Here is a 9,406-nt window from a genome sequence, read left to right as displayed (position 1 = left end):
TTTTCAATAAGAGCGTTTTGAACCTTAACCCCCACTCCCTGGTTTGCCTTTTTATAGGGGGGAGGGTGTCTCCGCGGCGAATTGCCGTCCTGGGGGAAAAAAAACCCGCCGAAGCCGCACGCGGACCCTCTAAAGCCGTGCATTTCCGACACGCTTCCCCGGGCGAAAACGGCTCCATGCCGGCGGGTTGCGTGGTGCGGCGCGGTGAATCGCCTTTTTCGGAAAACCTGGTCCGAGAGGTTCGGATGTCCGGGGTTGCCCGCGGAGAGCGGGCCGGGCGCTTCAGGCATAGCGTCCATCGGCTCGCCGGCCCACCCAAGGCCTCTGAGAGGGCTTTGCCCAGGGACAGGTTGGGCCCAAAACGTGCGTATTTCAATGAGAGCGTTTTGGACCTTAACCCCCACTCCCTGGTTTGCCTATTTATAGGGGGAGGGTGGTCTGGAGCTCAGCTCCAGCTGCCAGAAATCAGTACAGCCATATATTGTCCATACAATACGGCAATTCCTGCAGGGTGGAGCCCAAGCCTCCAGAGCGATTCCCCCTGGGGTCTGGACAAGCCCCACTCCGGAGCGGCTCAAGGAAAGTGGCTGCTCGCCGTCCCGCCGGGAGGCCCTCCGGGCGCTCCGTTAACGGCGTTTCTCTGCGCGGCCGGCCCGACCCTTCATGCCCAGAAGAGCGTCGTCCGGCCCGCCCGGCCTTGCCCAGAGGTGTCAGAAAGGCCGCTCCCGGGCCGCGGCCGGCCCTGCCGGAGAGCCCCGGGACGGGAGGTGCGGAAAAAAGTGGCAGCCCGCCGCCCCGCCGGGAGGCCCAGCGAAGGACACTGGCTGCAGGCGGCAACAAGGGGAGTGCAAAGAGACCGGTAGGTTGCGGCGCGGGTTCCCCCCGCTCTCTGGCGAGGATGGTATGGGAGATCTGCGGGCAAGGCAGGCAGGTAGGCGAGGGGCACCGGCCGGGCGGGTCGTTCCCCGGGGGAGGTCGGCGCTGAGTATCCGCCCAAAAACGAGCGCCGGTCGTGCCCCCGAGCCGAACAAGAAAGACACAGGCGGCCTCGAGGGAGCGCGCCGGAAATGAGGCCAGGCAGGCAGGCAGGGCAGGCCGAGAAAGAAAAAGGGGAGACCCGGACCCGGCCAGCGGGGACCAAATGCCGCCGGCCCCGTGGCAGATCTCCGAGTGGACTGCCGGAGAGGGAGCGGGCGCCCAGCGCCGAGAGAGAGAAGAGAGGGCCGCGGAGGGAAGCCCCCATTCCTGGCAGCCGCCGAGGCGCCGGGCGGGCCCTGAGAGGCGAGAGAGAGAGTGAGAGGCCGAGGCCTATTGCGAACCCATCGACCTCAGGTCGGGCGAGAGGACCCGCCGGGTTGGGGCGCCGCATTTGGGGCCGACGCTCATCAGAGCCCAGAAAAGGCGTTGCTTGATACGGGCAGCAGGCCGGTGGCCATGGAAGTCGACTAGCCCTGAAAATGAATGGCACTGAGAGTGCCGCCCACACCTGGCCGTCGGGGCAGAGAGCGAGTGGGACCGCCGGCCGGGTGGTACGCCCCGACGAGTAGGAGGGCCGCCGCGGTGCGCGTCGAAGCGCCGGCCGCCAGGCCGCGTGGAGCCGCCGCGGGCGCAGATCTTGGTGGTAGTAGCAAATATTGGAGTGAGATCCTCGAGGGCCGAGTGGCGGAGAAGGCTTGCATGCGATCAGCAGTTGTACATGGGTCAGTCGATCCTAAGCCCCAGGGAGGTTCTGCTCCCAGCGGAGGCGGGCGCCCCCCTCCTCGTGGGGCCGGGGCCTCGCCCCCTGGGCGAAATGGAATCGGGTCAATATTCCCAAACCCGCAGGCGGAGCCCTCCGTCCTCCTTGGCGGTCCGATCTGCGAAGCAAGCAAGCCCCAGACACCGGTCGGGGACCCGGGAAGAGTTTCCTTTTCTTGCTAAGGGGCGGGATCCCTGGAATCGGCTGGTCCGGAGCTAGGGCGCTGGACGAGCCCGGACCGGCCTGGGGCCCGCCTCGTGGACAGTCCTCGCTGCGGCCGCTTCGGCCGGCGCCCAACAGCCGGCTCAGAACTGGTACGGACCAGGGGAATCCGACTGTCTAATGAAAAACAGAGCATCGCGACGTCTGCAGCCGGGGCGCTGACGCGAGGTGATTTCTGCCCAGTGCTCTGAATGTCAAAGTGAAGAAATTCAGCGAAGTGCGGGTAAACGGCGGGAGTAACTATGACTCTCTTAAGGTAGCCAAATGCCTCGTCATCTAATTAGTGACGCGCATGAATGGATTAACGAGATTCCCACTCTCCCTATCTATCTAGCGAAACCACAGCCAAGGGAACGGGCTTGGCAGAATCAGCTTGACTCTAGTCTGACCTTGTGAAGAGACACGGGGGGTGTAGGATAGGTGGGAGGGCCCCGGCCCGACGCTGAAAAACCACTAATCTCGTCGTTTCTTTACTTTGCCGATGAGGCGGGGAGCGGGCCCAGTCTTCTGGCGCTACGCGGCCGGCCGCCACCCGCTCTGGCGACAGCTTCAGTCTGGGGGTTTGACTGGGGCGGTACATCTGTCAAAGGGTAACGCAGGTGTCCTAAGGCGAGCTCAGCGAGGACGGAAACCTCGCGCGGAGCAAAAGGGCAAAAGCTCGTTTGAATCTGATTTTCAGCATGAATACAGACCGTGAAAGCGTGGCCTATCGATCCTTTTGAGCTTTGCAGTTTAAAGCGAGAGGTATCAGAAATGTTACCACAGTGATAACTGGGTAGTTGCAGCCAAGCGTTCATAGCGATGTTGCTGTTTGATCCTTCGATGTCGGCTCTTCCTATCATTGCGAAGCGTTGGATTGTTCACCCACCAATGGGGAACGTGAGCTGGCTTTGGACCGCCGTGAGACAGGTAGTTTTACCCTACTGATGAGAGGTCGCCGTCACGGCAATCCTGCTCAGTACAAGAGGAACCGCAGATTCGGACCCCTGGTTCAGGCGCTCGGTCGACAGGCCGGTGGTGCGAGACTACCACCCGAGAGATTACGGCTAAACGCCTCTAAGTCGAAATCTCTGCCGGTGTGCGGCCCGCGTCAGCGCCCACCCGCTTTTGCCTGGAGGGGGGCCGGGCCGACTCCTCCCACGGACCCTGCCCGGGGGCCGGGAACTCCGGCGCAAGCCGAACCGCCGTCTCGAGAGGGACGCCAGATCACTTGCAGACGACTTGGGTATGGATTGGGGTGTCGTGCCCAGTAGAGCAGCCGCTTTGCTGTGATCTGCTAAAACTAAACCTTTCGATCCGAGGGATTTGCCCGCGCCGCAGACGGGCCGATCCTGGCGGGCCGGGTAGGACGACGTCGCTGCTTCGGGAGCGGCTTCTGGGAGAGGCGTGGTGGGGTCCAGCAGCGGGGGGAGGAGGTCGAGCGCGGAGGGCCGGCCGGCGCCGCCCGGTGGCCCTCGGGCGGACCGGCCTTGGAGGAGGAGACCGGGGAGGACCAGCGGCGGGCTCGGCGGCACTCGGACTCGGCAGAGGAACTGACGGCGGACTGAACGAGCGCTTCCCCTGTGGCCGAGGATTGGCTGCTGGGCTGCATGTCTGACACGGCCGCCCCAAACTGACTTGAAATCCATGTTTAATAGTGTACCCCGCAGGAGGGCTCTAGGGGAGTTGCCAAGTCGGTCCCAATGCCATCGTGCGATCAGCTGCTCGGCACGGATAAACCATGGCTTCCAGCCCGAGTGCGGCATCTGGCAGCGGGCGGCGTCGGTCCCGCCGTGGGTGCCAGACGGGGAGCGTTACGAGGGTGCCCCCTGAAGATTTCTTCCTCGGACTTCTTTGACCGCGAAAGGGCTCATCTCCAGTTACGCTTCGACTCGGGCGCAAAAACTGACTCGGCCCCACCGGCGAGAGCCGGGGATACGCTGCCGGGACGCGAGGCTTATCCGGCCGCCCAAAACCTGATTTGAAATCCGGGGCCGGAGGTGCACCCCGCAGGAGGGCTCTAATGGGAGGGGCGCCACATGCCAGCCGGCGGACGGGGACCGGGGCTCGGGCCGGAGGGCGGAGTCTCGCAGCGGGCGGCGCTGGATCCGCTGTGGGTGTCGGACGGGCGGCGTTGTGTGGGCGCCCGCTGAAGATTTCTTCCCCGGACTTGGTGGTGCACGAAAGGTCGGATCTCCAGTTTCGATCCGACTCGGGCGCAAAAACCGACTCGTCCCCACTTGCCAACGCGTCGGCGAGGCACCCCAGCTCTAGAGAGCGTCACTCGTCGGGGTCTGTTGGGCCCCAAACGTCCGGAGTTCAATAAGAGCGTTTTGAACCTTAACCCCCACTCCCTGGTTTGCCTTTTTATAGGGGGGGAGGGTGTCTCCGCGGCGAATTCCCGTCCTGGGAGAAAAAAACCCGCCGAAGCCGCACGCGGACCCTCTAAAGCCGTGCATTTCCGACACGCTTCCCCGGGCGAAAACGGCTCCATGCCGGCGGGTTGCGTGGTGCGGCGCGGTGAATCGCCTTTTTCGGAAAACCTGGTCCGAGAGGTTCGGATGTCCGGGGTTGCCCGCGGAGAGCGGGCCGGGCGCTTCAGGCATAGCGTCCATCGGCTCGCCGGCCCACCCAAGGCCTCTGAGAGGGCTTTGCCCCGTGACAGGTTGGGCCCAAAACGTGCGTATTTCAATGAGAGCGTTTTGGACCTTAACCCCCACTCCCTGGTTTGCCTATTTATAGGGGGAGGGTGGTCTGGAGCTCAGCTCCAGCTGCCAGATATCAGTACAGCCATATATTGTCCATACAATACGGCAATTCCTGCAGGGTGGAGCCCAAGCCTCCGGAGCGATTCCCCCTGGGGTCTGGACAAGCCCCGCTCCGGAGCGGCTCAAGGAAAGTGGCTGCTCGCCGTCCCGCCGGGAGGCCCTCCGGGCGCTCCGTTAACGGCGTTTCTCTGCGCGGCCGGCCCGACCCTTCATGCCCAGAACAGCGTCGGCCGGCCCGCCCGGCCTTGCCCAGAGGTGTCGGAAAGGCCGCTCCCGGGCCGCAGCCGGCCCTGCCGGAGAGCCCCGGGACGGGAGGTGCGGAAAAAGTGGCGGCCCGCCGCCCCGCCGGGCCGGGACGCCCCCGCCAGGACACTGGCTGCAGGCGGCAACAAAGGGAGTGCAAAGAGACCGGAAGGTTGCGGCGCGGGTTCCCCCGCTCTCTGGCGAGGATGATATGGGAGATCTGCGGGCAAGGCAGGCAGGTAGGCGAGGGGCACCGGCCGGGCGGGTCGTTCCCCGGGGAAGGTCGGCGCTGAGTATCCGCCCCAAGACGAGCGCCGGTCGTGCCCCCGAGCCGAACAAGAAAGACACAGGCGGCCTCGAGGGAGCGCGCCGGAAATGAGGCCAGGCAGGCAGGCAGGGCAGGCCGAGAAAGAAAAAGGGGAGACCCGGACCCGGTCAGCGGGGACCGAGTGCCGCCGGCCCCGTGGCAGATCTCCGAGTGGACTGCCGGAGAGGGAGCGGGCGCCCAGCGCCGAGAGAGAGAAGAGAGGGCTGCGGAGGGAAGCCCCCATTCCTGGCAGCCGCCGAGGCGCCGGGCGGGCCCTGAGAGGCGAGAGAGAGAGTGAGAGGCCGAGGCCTATTGCGAACCCATCGACCTCAGGTCGGGCGAGAGGACCCGCCGGGTTGGGGCGCCGCATTTGGGGCCGATGTTCATCAGAGCCCAGAAAAGGCGTTGCTTAATACGGGCAGCAGGCCGGTGGCCATGGAAGTCGACTAGCCCTGAAAATGAATGGCACTGAGAGTGCCGCCCACACCTGGCCGTCGGGGCAGAGAGCGAGTGGGACCGCCGGCCGGGTGGTACGCCCCGACGAGTAGGAGGGCCGCCGCGGTGCGCGTCGAAGCGCCGGCCGCCAGGCCGCGTGGAGCCGCCGCGGGCGCAGATCTTGGTGGTAGTAGCAAATATTGGAGTGAGATCCTCGAGGGCCGAGTGGCGGAGAAGGCTTGCATGCGATCAGCAGTTGTACATGGGTCAGTCGATCCTAAGCCCCAGGGAGGTTCCGCTCCCAGCGGAGGCGGGCGCCCCCCTCCTCGCGGGGCCGGGGCCTTTGCCCCCCGGGCGAAACGGAATCGGGTCAATATTCCCAAACCCGCAGGCGGAGCCCTCTGTCCTCCTTGGCGGTCCGATCTGCGAAGCAAGCGAGCCCCAGACGCCGGTCGGGGACCCGGGAAGAGTTTCCTTTTCTTGCTAAGGGGCGGGATCCCTGGAATCGGCTGGTCCGGAGCTAGGGCGCTGGGCGAGCCCGGACCGGCCTGGTGCCCGCCTCGTGGACAGTCCTCGCTGCGGCTGCTTCGGCCGGCGCCCAGCAGCCGGCTCAGAACTGGTACGGACCAGGGGAATCCGACTGTCTAATGAAAAACAGAGCATCGCGACGTCTGCAGCCGGGGCGCTGACGCGATGTGATTTCTGCCCAGTGCTCTGAATGTCAAAGTGAAGAAATTCAGCGAAGTGCGGGTAAACGGCGGGAGTAACTATGACTCTCTTAAGGTAGCCAAATGCCTCGTCATCTAATTAGTGACGCGCAGGAATGAATTAACGAGATTCCCACTGTCCCTATCTATCTAGCGAAACCACAGCCAAGGGAACGGGCTTGGCAGAATCAGCTTGACTCTAGTCTGACCTTGTGAAGAGACACGGGGGGGGGTGTAGGATAGGTGGGAGGGCCCCAGGCCCGACGCTGAAATGCCACTACTCTCGTGGTTTCTTTACTTAGCCAGTGAGGCAGGGAGCGGGCCCAGTCTTCTGGCGCTACGGGGCCGGCCGCCACCCGCTCCGGCGACAGCTTCAGTCGGGGACTTAAACTGGGCCGTACATCTGTCAAAGGGTAACGCAGGTGTCCTAAGGCGAGCTCAGCGAGGACGGAAACCTCGCGCGGAGCAAAAGGGCAAAAGCTCGTTTGAATCTGATTTTCAGCATGAATACAGACCGTGAAAGTGTGGCCTATCGATCCTTTTGAGCTTCGCAGTTTGAAGCGAGAGGTATCAGAAATGTGACCACAGTGATAACTGGGTAGTTGCAGCCAAGCGTTCATAGCGATGTTGCTGTTTGATCCTTCGATGTCGGCTCTTCCTATCATTGCGAAGCGTTGGATTGTTCACCCACCAATGGGGAACGTGAGCTGGCTTTGGACCGCCGTGAGACAGGTAGTTTTACCCTACTGATGAGAGGTCGCCGTCACGGCAATCCTGCTCAGTACGAGAGGAACCGCAGATTCGGACCCCTGGTTCAGGCGCTCGGTCGAGAGGCCGGTGGTGCGAGACTACCACCTGAGAGATTACGGCTAAACGCTTCTAAGTCGAAATCTCTGCCGGTGTGCGGCCCGCGTCAGCGCCCACCCGCTCTTGCCTGGAGGGGGGCCGGGCCGACTCCGCCCGCGGCCCCTGCCTGGGGGCCGGGAACTCCGGCGCAAGGCGAACCGCCGTCTCGAGAGGGACGCCAGATCACTTGCAGACGACTTGGGTATGGATTGGGGTGTCGTGCCCAGTAGAGCAGCCGCTTTGCTGTGATCTGCTAAAACTAAACCTTTCGATCCGAGGGATTTGCCCGCCCCGCAGAGGGGCCGATCCTGGCGGGCCGGGTCGGACGACGTCGCTGCTGCGGGAGCGGCTTCTGGGAGAGGGGTGGTGGGGTCCAGCAGCGGGGGAAGGAGGTCGAGCGCGGAGGGCCGGCCGGCGCCGCCCGGTGGCCCTCGGGCGGACCGGCCTTGGAGGAGGAGACTGGGGAGTACCAGCGGCGGGCCCGGCGGCACTCGAACTCGGCAGAGGAACTGACGGCGGAGTAAACGAGCGCTTTCCCTGAGGCCGAGGATTGGCTGCTGGGCTGCATGTCTGACACGGCCGCCCCAAACTGACTTGAAATCCACGTTTAATAGTGTACCCCGCAGGAGGGCTCTCGGGGAGTTGCCAAGTCGGTCCCAATGCCATCGTGCGATCAGCTGTTCGGCACGGATAAACAATGGCTTCCAGCCCGAGTGCGGCATCTGGCAGCGGGCGGCGTCGGTCCCGCAGTGGGTGCCGAACGGGGAGCGTTACGTGGGTGCCCGCTAAAGATTTCTTCCTCGGACTTCGTTGACCGCGAAAGGGCTCATCTCCAGTTACGCGTCGACTCGGGCGCAAAAACTGACTCGGCCCCACCGGCGAGAGCCGGGGATACGCTGCCCGGCCGCGAGGCTTATCCGGCCGCCCAAAACCTGATTTGAAATCCGGGGCCGGAGGTGCACCCCGCAGGAGGGCTCTAATGGGAGTGGCGCCACGTGCCAGCGGGCGGGTAGGGACCGGGGCCTCGGGCCCGAGGGCGGAGTCTCGCAGCGGGCGGCGCCTGTCCCGCTGTGGGTGTCGGACGGGCGGCGTTGCGTGGGCGCCCGCTGAAGATTTCTTCCCCGGACTTGGTGGTGCGCGAAAGGTCGGATCTCCGGTTTCGACCCGACTCGGGCGCAAAAACCGACTTGTCCCCACTTGCCAACGCGTCGGCGAGGCACCCCGGCTCTCGAGAGCGTCACTCGTCGGGGTCTGTTGGGCCCCAAACGTGCGTATTTCAATAAGAGCGTTTTGAACCTTAACCCCCACTCCCTGGTTTGCCTTTTTATAGGGGGGAGGGTGTCTCCGCGGCGAATTGCCGTCCTGGGGGAAAAAAACCCGCCGCAGCCGCACGCGGACCCTCTAAAGCCGTGCATTTCCGACACGCTTCCCCGGGCGAAAACGGCTCCATGCCGGCGGGTTGCGTGGTGCGGCGCGGTGAATCGCCTTTTTCGGAAAACCTGGTCCGAGAGGTTCGGATGTCCGGGGTTGCCCGCGGAGAGCGGGCCAGGCGCTTCAGGCATAGCGTCCATCGGCTCGCCGGCCCACCCAAGGCCTCTGAGAGGGCTTTGCCCCGGGACAGGTTGGGCCCAAAACGTGCGTATTTCAATGAGAGCGTTTTGGACCTTAACCCCCACTCCCTGGTTTGCCTATTTATAGGGGGAGGGTGGTCTGGAGCTCAGCTCCAGCTGCCAGAAATCAGTACAGCCATATATTGTCCATACAATACGGCAATTCCTGCAGGGTGGAGCCCAAGCCTCCGGAGCGATTCCCCCTGGGGTCTGGACAAGCCCCGCTCCGGAGCGGCTCAAGGAAAGTGGCTGCTCGCCGTCCCGCCGGGAGGCCCTCCGGGCGCTCCGTTAATAATGGTTTTGTTATCTACGTAAATATGAACGACTCGAAGCAATTCTCTGATATTGCCAAATGGTTAAGATCATGGCTATCAGATCGTCAGATCGTGGGTTCGAATCCCACCGGTGACTTTTTTCCCCAAAGCTTGCTGTCAGTCAATAGCTATAAGAGACTCTAATTCACCCACGCCAAATACCAACAGTACCTTAGCCCACGGGATAAGCTCTTCTGCTGGGACTGTCCGCGAAGTCCAGGTGAGCGCCTTAGTACA

General features: G+C 63.7%; 2 pseudogenes; both read left to right on the top strand.

The window, feature by feature from the left end:
- The first annotated feature begins 1,910 nt into the window (after positions 1 to 1,910).
- Positions 1,911 to 3,267, top strand: LOC147797446 (large subunit ribosomal RNA; annotated as a pseudogene).
- A 2,902-nt stretch (positions 3,268 to 6,169) lies between these two features.
- Positions 6,170 to 7,529, top strand: LOC147797445 (large subunit ribosomal RNA; annotated as a pseudogene).
- Positions 7,530 to 9,406: the final 1,877 nt, after the last annotated feature.

Source organism: Acanthaster planci, linkage group LG11 (genome assembly GCF_054643075.1).
Source record: "Acanthaster planci isolate LZ-2023a linkage group LG11, COTS_SCS, whole genome shotgun sequence".
Lineage (NCBI taxonomy): Eukaryota > Metazoa > Echinodermata > Asteroidea > Valvatida > Acanthasteridae > Acanthaster > Acanthaster planci.
Note: the sequence above shows the minus strand (reverse complement) of the source record. Positions and strands in the feature narration are given on the sequence as shown.